The sequence below is a fragment of the Crassostrea angulata genome, chromosome 10, assembly GCF_025612915.1.
Source record: "Crassostrea angulata isolate pt1a10 chromosome 10, ASM2561291v2, whole genome shotgun sequence".
NCBI classification, from domain to species: domain Eukaryota; kingdom Metazoa; phylum Mollusca; class Bivalvia; order Ostreida; family Ostreidae; genus Magallana; species Magallana angulata.
Genome location: NC_069120.1, coordinates 23,875,757 through 23,892,468, shown reverse-complemented (window position 1 = coordinate 23,892,468; position 16,712 = coordinate 23,875,757). Strand labels below are relative to the sequence as shown.

The 16,712-nt window shown below is 35.4% G+C and overlaps 1 pseudogene; it reads right to left on the bottom strand.

Moving 5' to 3' along the window:
* Window positions 1-5,192: 5,192 nt before the first annotated feature.
* Window positions 5,193-16,641, bottom strand: LOC128164604 (L-threonine 3-dehydrogenase, mitochondrial-like; annotated as a pseudogene).
* Window positions 16,642-16,712: the final 71 nt, after the last annotated feature.

Below are 16,712 nucleotides of genomic sequence, written 5' to 3'. Positions count from 1 at the left end.
AAAAGTCAGACGATTTCTTTAACAACCCCATTGAACACAATATTCCTTGGTTCTTTCCTTTTGATATTTAATTAATTGATAACGTATATGCATCAGCAATGTTCAACAATTCTATTTGATGAGTTCCCTATATGGGTCATGGTATTCCCGTAAAACAATACACTTTATGTAGAGAACGAATGTAACATACCTGGAACAACCGAATCGAAGATATTTGCAAGTAGGACATTTGGTTAATTTGAAACACGAACGACCACCCTCTTCTTTTTAATTGTGAATAAAAATAAAAAACATCCAAACAACGGGTATTCTGTACGTTATTTTGTAGTCAGTTTTGTTTATCTGCTAATACAGTAAATCAGCATATTATTTAAGAAGGAAAAAGGGAAAAATGATGGTAAATTTTGCAGATATACTAGTAATCTGAAGAGATATAATGAAAAATGTGTTCTGATTTATAAAACAATTCCAAAGAGTTGTAGTTATACACCGGTTACTTCTAAGAGTAGTGTTGGGACCTTATTGGAGGTTGAACTTTGACCCGTAAGTATCGGTTATCCTGTACATGTCCCTTAATCACAAGGACCACTATGTGTCTTCCGAAGGAACTCGCAGATACCTACAGGCCGCCATTTCTTTGTACAAGCCCTGTTTCTCCTCTTGTTTGGAATCGGGCAATTCCTCTTTGAGTTCTTTAATACTGTGGGTCATTAATTTGGTAAAATACTTGAATTTCAGCATTCCTGTATAACTTTGTGACATTCGACGCAGCACTTTCTTCTCGACATCATTTTTGTCCATTTTCTGAAGCAAGTCTATGGTATGGAAACTTTGGCTTCTAGCTTTCAGGTAATTAGGTTGGAGCTCTCCCCCAAAGCTGGGTAATTGCGTCCTAGAACGCGAAAGTCCCACCAGGCTTGTGCTTCGGTCTCGCATTGGAGGTATATTTATTTGTTCAGGCAGAAGACGTTGTCTCATGACATCTCCCATACTGTTGCTTCGTTCGCGTTCCTGAGGCGTCGGCGTACGTTCGGTTCCCGACGAAACTTCACTGTCGATATTGCTGCTATTCCAAGAGAAAACTGAATTTTCGTTAATTTCTGGCAAAGACAGCGACATTGGTTTCACCGTTAATACTTTGGATCGAGACCGATGTCGTTTTTCCTTGCGATGTTTCCGAGTCTCTCCGTGTTCTTTTGTAGTCTCATCCTCCGTCTCACTTTCACTAAAAACCGAATCCTCAGAAGAGAAAAACGTACTTTCTCGTTCTAACTCCATTGGAGGAAGATGAACTTCCAATTTCAACTTTGTGTCCTGAGAACCGCTCTCTTTTTTCTGTTCGTTCGAATCTTTCCTAGCATGTTTATTTTTAAACAAGTATTTATGGTATTTCCTAACGAACGCCCTCTTACTGAGGTTAATTTCTCGCACGCGTTTCTTTCGCTGATCCTCTAGATCCTCTTTATCTTTCTGTAGATGGAACTGTCTTTGCATATCCATTGAATGCAACTGTTTGTAGTCTGATGCAGTCTGAAGACGCTTTAACACCTCAGTGGGTTCGAATTTCTCTGAAAGTGCTGCAATGTTAACTTTCTTCATCGTTTACAACGCATACACTTGTCTTCCTTCTATATGTAAATGTAAGTCAATCTCTCTGGCTTCTTGGTCAACATGTGCAGAGGGGTTTTAAAAAAAAATATAACTAACACTACAATAAGCTGGTAGATTATATAGCCCATGTAAAAGGGATCAACCATGCAGTTAATTCACGATTACATTAACGCAATTTTAATTCGGAATTTTAATCTTGTTTTTGTCCATGTGAATTTATTCATGGTGGATTTACTATTGTTTTTCCATTTTTTTGACACTATATTCAGAAACAAACTTAGAATTTGTTGCACATGTTGACATTTTTTGTTGTTGAAAATTCACTTCAATGGAAAAGGACTTGATGATAAACTGAATCCTAATTCTTTTTTTTTTTTTTTTTTTTTGTTTAGAAAATAATTCTCTGTTTTCATTTCATGAAATGACTATTTTTGTTTCCCTTTCAATTTCATTTTTTAACTCACAGAATGGCAAGGCTCGAATTTATCTATTCCTAGGTGTTCGTAAATTTTCAATTTTGTATGCTTATGTCTATTGTGTCCAGATAGAGCCATTTTAAAAAGCGCCATGCAGAGCGCGTACGAAATACGCCGATTGACAACTCGCCGTCACAAAACACGCGGTCACAATTACGCCGTCTCGCATCACTCCATCGAACAACATGCTGACACAGTCGCCGTAACACAATGTACCCTCATATTATACCATAATGCATGATGGGGAGAGAGATATGAAAATTTATCTCCCCCCCCCCCCAAAGAAATCATATTTCCCGAAGACATCGCACATTTCGCAAATAGGCCCCATCAAGTATAAATAAACACGTTTGGCGAAATCGAGGTTTAGAATATTAACTTGTATAAAAATAGAATTTGCAAAAGGCCTTCAGAAGATTAAAATAATGTTATATCAAATATTATTATGATAATCTTCTGATGGCCTTTTAAAGCCATTATTATATCTCCATCTTGTACCGGAGTATAAAAATATCCAAATCTTAAATAAATCAGAACAATACCACCATAATGAGAATGTGTTAAATATTTTTTTCAAAAAAATGAATACATTCTTATAAAAAAAAATTATGAGGGATTCTGTAAGATTTAAAAAAAAAATGGTTACATATTGCATTCAAAAGCACAAATAAGCAAAACGGTTCAAAGAAAGGGGTTTCGAAGTTACGTAAAGTACTAGACTAAGTGCTCGTGTATTCTTATTACTGTAAGTTTGTCACCCTCAACGTAAAATATTAAGCGAGCACCTGTTCCTATGGGATGTACATGCAAGTAAGCTGATAGCGCCTGAGCCCCTAAGAATATTGCATGGTTGACTTGTAATTCTACCTTTGTTATTTAAAACAATATCAGCAAGTAATGATTTGTATTTTGTTTGTGTCGAAAATGCTTCTACAAAACGACTCGAATAGGAAATTTTACACAATCAAACAAATTTTATCCTCTCAGGTTCGGCAAAATCTGATGTAAATAAGTACATATCATTGGCCACTCCAATGGTGTCCTAGGTGTTTACGAATTCCCGCAGAAATCGGAAATCAATGAACACTTGCCCCCAAAGATCACGTACGAGATTATGGTTCTTTATAACAGTACAAGAAAAAACACCAGTAATCACACAATAATTTTTATGAGTGTGAAGCAATTATGTGGCAAGAAATTCACAAGATATAATGATAGCGCTCTCCCACAGAAAGAATGTCAAAACAACACTTTCTGAATAAACGACAGAATGTCCAACACAAATTACCATAGAATATCCTTTACCCAGGTCTTCGTACGGTTAAAAGTATTCAAGAGTTCGTAGCAAAATCAAATACAAATTTACTTCAATACTGGGAGTCGCAAATAACGGCAAGACCTTAGTGAATTAAAGTCTTCATTTAGATGAGTTTCCTGTGGCTTCTTCAGGCTTCTCGCGCCGTGGTATAGCCGTTCGAACACATTTCTTACTAGATAATCCAGCTTCTCGTCTGACGAAACACGTTTGGCCAAATCAAGATCAAGAGAATGTTTAACAGTGCCGTGTTTTACACTTTCCAGGGAAGATTTGGTTCCTCCTTTGTGGTCATGTTCAACTTCGCTGTCTGCGTCAGGGACTGGGGTCTCGGACCGGGAGTGGTCGTGCGGCTGTCGTCTCAAACTCTGCATCCGTTGGTTGTACGACGGTAGATTGGGTAAACATGGGAGACAACTCTCTGTTCGACTCCTGCGCAGTGACCCCTGAAGGTGGCGCATGGAGTGGCAAGTTCCGCGCTCTATCGTCTGTTTGGTAGATTCAGTGGTACGACTCTTTCTCTCTTCGTTTTCTGTCCTCTTACAATTGTCCCTTCTGATCCGAAAACTCCTTCTTTTGGTCAAAATGGACTTCTCCTTGCGTTTGATATCGAACAATGTCTCCTCTCTCTCCCCATCAAGTCTTGTAAGTTTAACACGTAGTCCATTTTTCTCCATATTGTTTCTGTTCAGAGCTAGTCGTCCTGTCTCCGCAGTCATGCTATCTAATGAAGACATCGAATCACACAGTCCTCTTTTCTTTGTTAATTTTCTAACATCTTCCCGGATTTCCTTCGTTGGTCCAGAATCATCGTTGTTTTTCCATTAACATCTTGGTGTAAAGTGAAAGTTTTGGCGAAGGAAGTCTGCTCTGGCGGGTTTTCGACTTTGTTCTTTCTTTAATATTCCATCGCACGCATCGTGTTTCTTTTTCTTGGACGGAAGAAATAAAAATAGCGGTATCTAAAGTCAATCAATTTCATTAACCGTAATTGTACTTTATGGAGGTCTGACTAACCACGTGACATAGCTATCAGATTGTGTGAGCAATAATTACTATTACTTTCATGAAAACAAAACCATATAATTGCAAAAAATCGACTTGATTTTGAATTGCACTGATTGACATTTTTAATGGGGACTGTTTGTTCTTATTGGCCATAGTATATTAAACGACGAATATTTCTTTACTTAATAAAATCGAGAGGAAAAGCAATAGATATCGACTTTAACTTAAGAGAGGCGCCAGCCATCAAAGCCGGTTGATTGTGTTTACCTGTGTTCTATTGATTTTACCAGTTGCATAATCAAATTAATGTTTTCGAGGATGAAGATGCATGTCGTATGTAAATGATTGTAGTTACTCGAGACGGTGCAAATTAACCTGGTAAGGGATCGTGTCTTTTTCGATCATTAATTCTGTATCCAGAATACACAATAATTTATTGTTCTTGAAGACTGCATGTGTTTTTATTCGTAATTAGCGGAAGTAAATAGGACCAAACACACGTTTCCATCATGCTTAACCTTTGATGATCTTAACCTCTGGCCGTTGTGACCTTTAATACTTCCGTCCACGTGATTATACATGATTTAATCATTGTTATGGTGGCATTCTTCTGCCTCTTGTGTGCAAGCTATCTTTCTATCATATATGTCGACATGGAGCATAAACTATCTTGCATGTCGACATTTTTGATAGAAAAATAACTTGCAGACAAGAGGAAAGAGTATGCCTCAAGTAGAATTCCAAAAGAACAGAATCAATGTAATTGATACGAAAAGACTACAATAATTAGATGCCTGTAATAACATCACAATTTAGAACAGCAAACAATCAAATATGCTTTTATAATGGACAAATAATTTCGTTAGAAACGAAAAGCATTTTTAAAAAGTATATTTGATATGGTGTAAAATTCTTGAGATTAATTCTTTTGCTGTCAGTGAGACTCATTAATGATACTAAAATAAATATATGCACTTAATGTTGTTCTAGGCTTGAATTTTCTGTGTTTGGTTTTGGTGAGAAGGATCTATGAATTTAAACATGGCCTTGCACATTTGCGGGAGATCCATTGTGTGTTTCCACCCCCAGTCAGCTCGCGCGTTACTGTCATCAAAACGTTTGGGCCAAGTGTCGGCTGGAAAATAGTTGAACAGTTTTAAATTGCTCTACTTGTCTATAATATATACGAATCTGGTGATAAAAAATATACTAGAATTTTCAAGAAAATTACCTACCGCCTAATTCTGAATAGATAAAATGGAAAAAAAACGACTAATGATAATTTTTAAGTACCAATGCTTGTCGGCCATCAATTTCATACGTCACTTTTAGTTCCGGTACATATTTCCGGACTTCCTCTACAATCTCGTCTGGTGTAAAACTCATGGCGGTCACATTATACGTTCTCATTTTGAGTTTTGAGTCGGGTGTCTCCATAAACTCAACCACCGAACGTAAACAGTCGTCAATGAACATCATAGGCAGCATGGTGTCCTCTCGTAGATAACACTTAAAATGTCCAGATTTCAGGGCATCGTGAAAAATCTTTACGGCGTAGTCTGCAAATGTGCGGAAGAAACTTTAAAAATTAAACAATGTATATTGCCTGTAAAGTGTATATTATTCAGCATGACGTGTAAACGGTAATAGACTTACCAGTGGTGCCGCCTCCAGGATTTGTGTCGGCAGATATGATACCAGGAAATCGTAAACTACGGAAGTCCACGTCAAACTTGTGATAATAGTACTGCAAATAAAATAAGATAGATGCATATGATTTGCAAATATGAACTTATTTGTAAAATCATGAAAATCTTCATGTAGATGATATATTAAATACTAAATATTAGAAGCGCACCTCGCCCAGCAATTCGGCGTGAACTTTGGAGACTCCGTAAATTGTCCGGGGGCGCTGTATACACAGGTCAGGGGTGAGATCACGTGGGGAGTCGGGACCAAAAGCTCCTAACAGTAAACAAAACATAAGGGTTAACCACTGTCTACAACAAAATTCAAAGTAAAGAATGTTCCAACTAAAAAATCCTGTAAGTTTGTATTCAGATAGTCTTCCCTATTCCCTATTTCCTTCACAAATTATAAAATGAAAAATTATGATTGTATGATATTAAATTTTATCAGCGGATGCAGATACGTGCATACAAAAATCTTTCTACACGGGCGAGTAAAACCGACTCGAGATATTTCATACAATTCACTTAGTGGTATTTGGGATAATGGTCCCAGGTAGATTAACTTTAAGTCTTTAACTTTAACTTTTAAGTGATTATTATTATGAAGATGTTATCGGACAACTCCATGTTGTGACGTAATGTTTGTCGAAAAAAACTGTCAAATGAAGTATAATTATATGAGTAGTTTCTTTCCCAACATAGTCACCTAACAGCGTAGCTCAGTGGGTTAGGGGGTTTACTACGAATCAGTTAGTCATTAGTTCGAATCCTGATGAGAGTTTTTTCTTTACTAAGTAGTAGATCATACCTGAACAAATCTAAGGTAGAACTTATGGTTAATTTGTTGACCATTAAGCCTCCTTAAATCAAATTTGTATTACGGTTTTTCATTTCATTGCTTTGTTTGGAAAAATTATCATCAACATCGTTGATAGTTGTAAAACATGTTATAGACGCAAAAAAAAACCCCAACCGACAAAAGCATTACAGCATGTGTTATAATTAATATCAAAACTGCTTTATGAACGTAAGTGCGGTGAGAGTGATCTTTCCATTGAAAGAAAAAAAGCTAACAACATTTTGTTTTTCATCAACTCAAGCATTTTAAACAGTGTTGAAATTGACACCCCAAGAAACCATTTATTGTCAACCGACGCGAAACGGAGGTTGACAATGGTTTTCGAGGTGTGTCGATTTCAAATGTTATCCTCCCAAACAAGCACTATTTATTTTATGATACAGAAATGTCATCATTTTGAAGAAAACTTAACTGCTTTTCTATAGTAATGACTTGAATTCTACGGCGAACCGTACGCGCATCATTTACGCGCATGTAACAATTCGTTATGTTACCCGTTGCTGAGTGTTGCTGAGGGTAACTCTGAGGGTAACAAAACGGATTAACCAATCAAATTTCAGTATTAACATGAAAGTATAATAAAATAAAATACCACAGTAACTAAGGTACTTTGTTTGCATATTATAGTTTCCCTATTATATAAATAAAAAATGATTTCTGTTCATCTTCACTTCGATGATATTGAACATTGAGATTTTTTTTTCAAGAAAGACGACACGTATCCTAGTTATGTTGAAAATAAAAATCAATATGTCCACGATTATGCGAAGCATAATTTCTTTGAGTCAAAATATTTTTCCTTGGTGCCTGGAACCTTTAGACGGTCCTTAAACGACTGTCCATGAGCCAAGGTACTGTAGATAGATTTGTGGATACGAACAAAGATTGCATTTAAACCAGATAATCATTCGACAAGTATCTAACTTATATATTTTATTATAACCAATAATATTCATTTCTTGGTTTAATGGTATTCCAGATCTCTTGACAGGGGTTTTCCTTGCTTAGTTTTGGATCTGTTTACTGGACCCATTCCCAATCCAAATATCACCTATATTTTCCCAATTCCAGATCCATTTTTCCCAATCAAGTGTCAAAAATTTTAATTATCAGAACATGTTCTTCTGGTATATAAAATAAAACTTCAAAAGTTTTTTTCTTCATTTTTGTTTATTACTGGGCATAAATAATGGACCAACTAGGGACTATTTCATTGACACATTCGCTTTCCGTAACTTCGTCAGAATTTCCTCGTCCTGTGCATTGATTTCAACCGATGTTAAGTGCATTTATAGTGATGATTTTTAAAATTGGTAATTTATAATTGGTTAATAATTGTGCCAATTAAATGCTAAAACTATCATAAAATCGTAAATCTGAAGTTATTTACAAAATTAAACAGTTTCTCTGTATAATGGTTGTAATTCCCATATGCAAATAACATTGTCATATAAATACAATAATGTATAGAGTAATTTGTCTTTTAAAAAAACCCAGGTATACCTATGGTACTTGGTACAAATATTTTAAGTCTGTACTCTTTTGCCAGTTCCAGCACGTTGTGAAGACCTTCGATGTTGACACGCATGGCTAATGGAACATTGTTCTCTCCAATGGCGCTGAGCAGTGCACTAAAGTGGATGATCCAGTCGATGTTATAGTTGACTATTTTCTACTGCAGTTTCTTGAAATCCAGAATGTCGGCAAATACAAACGGACCTAAGAGAGTTCATAAAGGAAATAAACTGCTTTAATATCGGTCGTTTACATCTACAGCCCAAATTGCTTATTCTATGCAAACAGGTATTTCTCATCATGCTATACAGACAACACCAGACTTACCACTTTCCAATATTTCCTGTGGAGGCTTCCGAATGTCGGACATAATGACATTGGTTGGTCCATAACGTTGTCTGTAATAATTCCAATCTATTGTTTTAGAAATAGTATAGAGGCGATTTTCGTGTTTTAAAAATATGAAATAATTGCAAAAACATCAGTAAAGAATGTACCAAAGAATTCTTAGCCTGGGTCTGCTGAAAGCAGAGTCCTGGCTGTAGGCAGGCAAATCGCCAATTTTACTATAAATAGCAGAACTTAAAAAGTAAAAAAAAAACCGAACAGCGTCAAAGTAAAAGCTTCCGGTATAACAAATAGTTACACAAAGAGCCACGTTTTGTCAAAAGTGTTGGTTTTGTTGTTTTTTTAATTTCAAAAGAATTGTCTATTTTTTTTAGTTTTCTTATGAATTACGTGTTTTAAAAACAAGACTACTGAGTATGCATTTTGGACACATACAATGCGCATGAATTTCCATGAACTAATTTGCTGCGCATTGAAGAAATGGCGATTGAATTTATAACGCTTGTTGCAAAATTCAAGGCAGCAACTGTTGAATTTTTGTTTACTGGACAGACATATTTTTGTTTATAGCCGCTTACAAAATTTGGTCGCTCTCTGACGCTTTGCCGACCTTAAAAGCATATGAGAGAGAGAGAGAGAGAGAGAGAGAGAGAGAGAGAGAGAGAGAGAGAGAGAGAGAGAGAGAGAACATGATCACGGGTCTAACCGTTTAATTTAGTTATTGGCACCCATTTATGTTGTTTGATTGTTTAAGAAACAAAATATATTAATGAGTAGATACTTTCTATTTAGTGTGCTGGTATATACTAGTATGGTTCAAAACTGTAGAGACCTGTACTGTTTGGGTTTTCTGACTACTGAATCTTTTAAATTTACATATACAATCCTTCAAGCTAATAGACAAATTTTTGAACCTTCAAATTACTGGACCATCAGGATCACCCCTGCGAATGTGTTCGGAATGTTTTCTTTATCGTTGCTATGTACGTGATAAATCCAGAGGTGCTCGAATGAAAGTTCACGAGACTTCACCGAGATTTGTTCAAACTTGTGAAATTTCGAGCGGAAGTATAAGTGTTCGGATAATATTCTCAAAATACGTAGGTATTGGTTGTTTTTCATATCATATCCTGCTTTGATTTATATAAAACGTGGAAATCTTTTAAGGTGTAGGTCTTATTTCACCATCTAGCAGTTATTTATTTTAAACGATAATATATTTAGAACAGAGTTATCGTTCGTGTTCAACCACGTGTAGAGTGGTTGAAAATATAAACACTGGGTTGCTTGATAAAACCATAGCCATGTTTGATGCTTGTGGTGTACAATACCATGTTTTAAAAAAAATAATGGGTGTCTGTTTTGCATAAAAACTTAGTATATCGAGCCATTTTCAAGGAACTTTCTGCATAAAATAGTATAGTCTATTTCACTAACGATGCTATTACTAGGTCAGGCGCGATCGAAAATTAATTCTCAGGGGGATCTCTACTATAAGCTTTTTTAATTGTTGCAACAGCAGACAAAAACTGTTTTTTGTACTGTCACGTTTATTTCTAGAAGACATTCTATCCACCAATTAATGAAAATAAAGTTTAAAATCAATAAACCTCTAGAATTTATATTTGACTACAAGTACCTAGATTCTGTGAAATAGACTATAAACACGATGCACTATTTTTACTGCGAAACTGAAAGGGTCAAATAAAACCACGTGGTCTAAAATTTAAATGACAATAACATTCGCAGGGGTGAGGATGATAAACCTCAAGAATGTTGCTACTTGACCGTCACCGCTTTGATGACCACAAGTACGCAAAATATACACTCTGCCAAAATAAAGGGATTGTTGTACTTAAAGCTGACATGAATTCATAAAAGCATTTGGACGCCATATTAGTTTCGATCGCTCCTCTACTGCCACTGGGGTATATATACCGGTCGAGAAAGTTACGGTCGATTGCTTTCCGATCGAGGCATTCAGGTTGCACGGACTTCTAAATGCATAATATACACGTTGTAGTAAAATGTTTGTAATAAAGAATAAAGGAAACAACAATCAATAAAATACAAAATATATTTATTCTTTGAAAGAATTTCAAGGAACTAGTATCGGTATTATTTTGCACAGATTGTGCTGCCTTACTTTACATGCACATCGAACACGTGTGTCGTTAAAACAGAGTGCACAACGTCTGCATCTTTTTTGAAAACCCCGGCGGCTTTACATCCAACCCAGTAGCTAAATGATAGTAAATCCAAGAAAGTAACATGTATCATCTACTCGTTTCCATCGGTTTCTACGAAAACGCTTCGTTTCTAAAATCCATGCGATTATTGACATTGCTCCATCCCCCCCCCCCCGGTGTGTTTTTGCGCATGTGCAATGTTATAGCCATAAACAGGAAAACGGTCTACAATTATCAAGGATTTTTGAAGTACGAGTATCTGTGCCTGGATTTCTGTCTGTCTTTTTTCGTCGTTCATTGGATATTCCTAGCAAGAGCAGTGGTTGTCGTATTATTTTTGTTCAAAACGCTTTTCTACACGTCTTTTTGTCGAAGGTAAAATGTTCGGGTGTAGGAAATACCTGAATGCGATGAAGCATGAATAGTGCTTTCGGTCTTATATAGGGGGTGTGTAGCGATGAGCAGAACAATAGAAATCGACAACTAATATGGCGGTAGTCGGAGAAAAAAGGGAAATAATTCGTATTTATGAATTCATGTCAGCTTTAAAGCCCCTTTCACAATTGGCGCACAAACAGAAGCGACAAAATATTCGTGCGACCGAAAAAATTAGATATGAATCGTAAACTGTTGCCGAAATAATCGAATTTGAAAAAGTATTCTTACGAAACTCGCACGATCTAAGCGAGCGTTTAGCGATGTAAACCCATTAAATATTGCGATATATCTTGCGTCTATATGCGACTGTTGTAAAATGAAAGCGACTGTTGAAATATAATGCGACAGGATCGCGCGAGAGACCATGTCATCGGATGATTGACGTGCGATGATGTGTTCCATGGTACGAATGCTCGTGCGAGTCAGAGGGGGTATCGATACTGCCCATTTCCGACGATCTTCAGTGGACATAGTTGAAAGCGAGGGAACATGCTGCCCAAGAAGGAACAAAGATGCATCAGCATTTATTATTATACCTCAATATGATTATTCTATTACATCTGATTGATCTAGAAAGTCACGTGACAGGGCGATTTCATTGGAATGAAAAAGCCGATAGGATAGGAAATCAAACAATCACGACGTTATTGCTATTAAGAATTATTTTCAATTTTTAGAAATCAACGTATTTTGTATAATCATATGTTGTTCGGTATAATAAAACGTTTATTAAAAACGAGCGAAGCCCTCGGAAAATATGATTTTTCTTGGAGAAATAAATTTTCATATTTTTCCTCACCATCATGCAATAAATGTATATTGTCAATTGTGGTCTGAAACAGGGATGCTTATACAGGGTATATATACTAGTGGCAAAGCATGGCATATTGAGGCTGATAAGTCGTGCAATGATAGTAAAACGTTGCAATATTACACGAGACATGTTGAGCAACAGTCTCATGGTCGCAAAACACACGCATATACAGCAGCGATTCATCTTACGACCTTTAAAAATCGTGCATCACTCTTGCAAGTACACTAAACGTTGTAAAACTTCGTACTAATGTTTTTGCGTTGCACTGCGATGATTTGGATCGCATTCGGTCGCGTCTAAATAGTGTGCATGTCCGCTATTCAGATGCGAGCACTAAAACGCATGCAACGAATGCGAGAGCTTGTGCAACGTATGCTAGAGCTCGTGCAACGTATGCGAGAGCTCGTGCAACGTATGAGAGAGCTCGTGCGAATATAAAAAAATCCGATCGCAAAGCGTTGAAAAGTGCTAGTGCTCCAATTGTGAAAGGGTCTTAACTTCAGAATGAAAGCAAATTTTAAACACTGTATTTCAACACATACACCCCTGCGAATGTTATTGTCATTTAAATTTTAGACCACGTGGTTTTATTTGACCATTTCAGTTTCGCAGTAAAAATCGTACCTCGTGTATAAAGTCTATTTCACAGTTCATGTATCTAGGTTCTTAATATAGTAGTCAAATATAAAATCTAGAGGTTTATTGATTTTAAACTTTATCTTCATTAATTGGTGAATAAAATGTGTTCTAGAAAGAAATGTGACCATACAAAAATTAGTTTTTGTCTGCTGTTGCAACAACTAACATGCTTAAAAGAGATCCCTCCTGAGGATTAATTTTCGATCCGCGCCGGACCTAGTAATAACATCAATAGTGAAACAGACTATACCATTTTATGCAGAATGTACCTTGAAAATGGCTCGATATACTAAGTTTTAATGCAAAACAGACACCCATTATTTTTTTTTAAAACATGGTATTGCACACCACAAGCATCAAACATGGCTATGAATTTATTAAGCAACCCAATGGTTATATTTTCAACCACTCTACACGTGTTTGCACACGAACGATAACTCTGTTCTGAATATTATCGTTTAATATAAATAACTGCTAGATGGTAAAATAAGACATACATCTTGAAAGCTTTTCCCGTTTTAACATAAATCACAGTAGGATATGATATGAAAAACGACCAGTACTTACGTATTTTGAGAATATTATCCGATCACTTATACTTCCGCTCGAAATTTCACAGGAAGTGAACAAATATTGGTGAAGTCTCGTGAACTTTCATTCGAGCACCTCTGGATTTATTACTTACTTAGCAACGATAAAGAAAACATTCCGAACACATTCGCAGGGGTGACATAGGCGTTTTAATTCACACTTAAACTGTAACCAAGATTCTCTTTTATTTTCATAAAGAGGAAATACAAGTGAAGACTGTGGTGTCTTATACTGTTCAATAAACAATCAGGTTGTTCAAGACAGAAAGAAATGATGGGATGAGGGATTATTGCAGAAAATACAGAAATGCCAGGGGAGATTATAGTAGATGTATAAACGCCACGGGACCATATATTTTTGGTAATTTCCGAAAGTGCTTAAAATGAAGTTTCAAATGATACCAAAGATTTGGCTACTCTTGTCATAGTAAAGTACTGAGAGGTCCTAAAAGGTTTGTATAGAGTTCTATGGGAAAATAATTGGAAGACTTTTCCCTATATTCGATAGCCAATAACTTTATTGATAGTTGTCTTTGTTCTCTTTTTCTTTTTACGTATATAAAGTCGTGTAAGTCCTTATTTGACGAGGGAGACAGGTGGTTTCGCTAGCTACTTTACTCCAGATAGTGGGAGGGAGACAGCTGGTTTCGCTAGCTACTTTTCTCCTGAGTCCCCGTCTTTTCTGTCTATTTGAGGTCCCTGTTAGGTTAGGTTAGGGTTGGGGGAATTTATTATACATGGTTTAGATTTAACATGTTTGTTCCTATTTTGTCGTAATAAATTTATAAAGAGTTGTTAATCTTGGTTTTCACTTACTTTGAGTTTTGGTTTATTATATCTGGTTTCATAAATACTATTTTCAACAAAACAAAGATACATTTGATTGACACTTACACCAATACAACACGTGTAAAAAATGACAGTTTTCGAGCTTTGTTTACAAAATAAAGAACTATGAACCCTGTATGTTGCTTATAACTTGATATTTGACTTTAAAATTTTGACATAGCATTAAAATCTTCTATATTTATCAGTATAAACATTAAAAATGGAAAAATAAAATTTGAACATTTTAAGTCAAATCGTGTCCAAGTCCCTTTAATGTAGAGGTCAAATTCAGTCACAAAACAAAAATAAACACAACGCGAAGTACTGATAAAAACCTAATACGGCACTGACCTGCTTGCTACACATGTAAGGGTGTCTTCCCACTTAGCCAACATTTTGAAAAAAATACAGGTAGATTTGTGTTGGCTAAGTGGGAATGGGGTACAGGTGGTGAACAAAAGAATTTAATTACAGGTAAGCTATAGTCTGTTTTCAGATGAAAGTAGGAGAAATAATATATATTCGTTAGCCTACAGAAGAATACATACGAATTGAGCTTCTGTCCCAGTACTTTATTTTATTGAATAAATTCAGATAAAAATGTTAATTTTTTAAAATGAATTGTTACATATTCCCCTATAATTCATGCCCTTAATTAGGGTACAAATATCATGGTTTGTCTATTTTCATCATTAATTGAGATAATCATATAAGCTGACTTAAACTTTGCATTGTAAAATTTTTTTTGTAATTATAAGAATCACGTTTGAAATTTTAATTATACATCATAGGGGTCATATTTCAAATTTTTTTTCAATTTTCTTTGGTTTCTATGATTATTTTGATTAATTCCAATCTACATGATATGATTAATTAACAAAACACAAAAACGCTAGAGTAAAGTGCTTATATTTTAAATGGTGTATGATGATCAATACATCATTAGTTATGAAGATAAAATCTTCCGTTGTCATTTTCTATAAAGTTGACCTGCACCTGAAGATTGGCATTTTCATTTTTCATGTCTTTCAACTAACAGTCTATCAACAATTAAGAACACATGATCATGATTTTCAGGCTTTTGATTCTGTAAATTCTGGCCATAATAATGCTTCTCAATTTCAATTTCTTTATTCTCTCAAACCATTAAAATACACATGAACATATGATACAAAATTGTGTTATTAATTTGCTTTAAATTGTAATGTCAATGTCTTATAAATATGATATTATATTACACCATAGTAATACGTGTTTTTAGTCTATTCTTTAAAACTGCTGATCAATCTTATCTATATATATTATATACATCCAATTTAAACAGTTTAAAATTATTTACATAAACGTTTTAATCATGCAAGTGCTCGTATTGATTTCAACATGTAAAATGTTTTGGGCAATGATCTTGCAGAAAATTGCTGATCTATATTTCAAAAAAAAAAATTGGTTATTTTTTATTTATTTATTCTGATTATCATCTTATGGGCAAAATTAAATGCTGTTTTTGATTTGTTTTCAACAAACTATTCTCAGGTAATTGATTACAAATACATAACATGTGAAAACAGACTTTAGCCTCCTGATCACTCAGGTGTGAAAATCAAAATGTTGGCCAGGTCGGATTTAAGAATTTCAGAATGTTGGCTAAGTGGGAATAAACCCATGAAGGATCTCTTGTATACATCAACATTTTTTTAGACGGAGTAAAAGAGGGAAAGTAGGAAATGGAGAATGGGGAGAGAATCGGGAATCATAAGAATGCGTGTATAATGTCAGAAATATTCTACAGATACATAGGCATCTACAAACTTTCATAATAACAAAGTAAAAATAAAAAAAGTAAAAATTAGCGTGAGGGTGAGGGGGTGGTGGTAACGATGATTGTACAATGAAACATAATATTTTATGTTTGAAGCAACAAGGAAACTTAAACATAAGTTAAAGAATAATTGAGAGAGAGAGAGAGAGAGAGAGAGAGAGAGAGTTAGAGTTAGAGAGAGAGAGTTTTTACCTCAATACTTTGGCAAGCCCAGTTCCTAGCTGCCCTAGACTCCCTGTACAATAAACGAATTCAACAGATAAAATATCACCATATTTCAGAATGAAATGTTTGCTTATTTATCTGTCTTTCAGCTTCCAAAACCTAGGTCTTAAGATTGAAATAAATCCTGTAACCTGTAATTAAAACTCGAGGGTGGTTGTCCATGATTCCGGTGCTGTACCGCTTCCTCTGGTGTAGAGACGGCTAGAACTGGTCCGGAGGGTACAGCTAGGCAATAAATATCTGAGGGGCGGTGCACTGATTCAATCGAACGGTTTCCGGGTCTTTTTGCTGTAAAATTGAAATAAATAAAACCATTCCTTCTGTTTCATCTCTATATTAAGAAAATT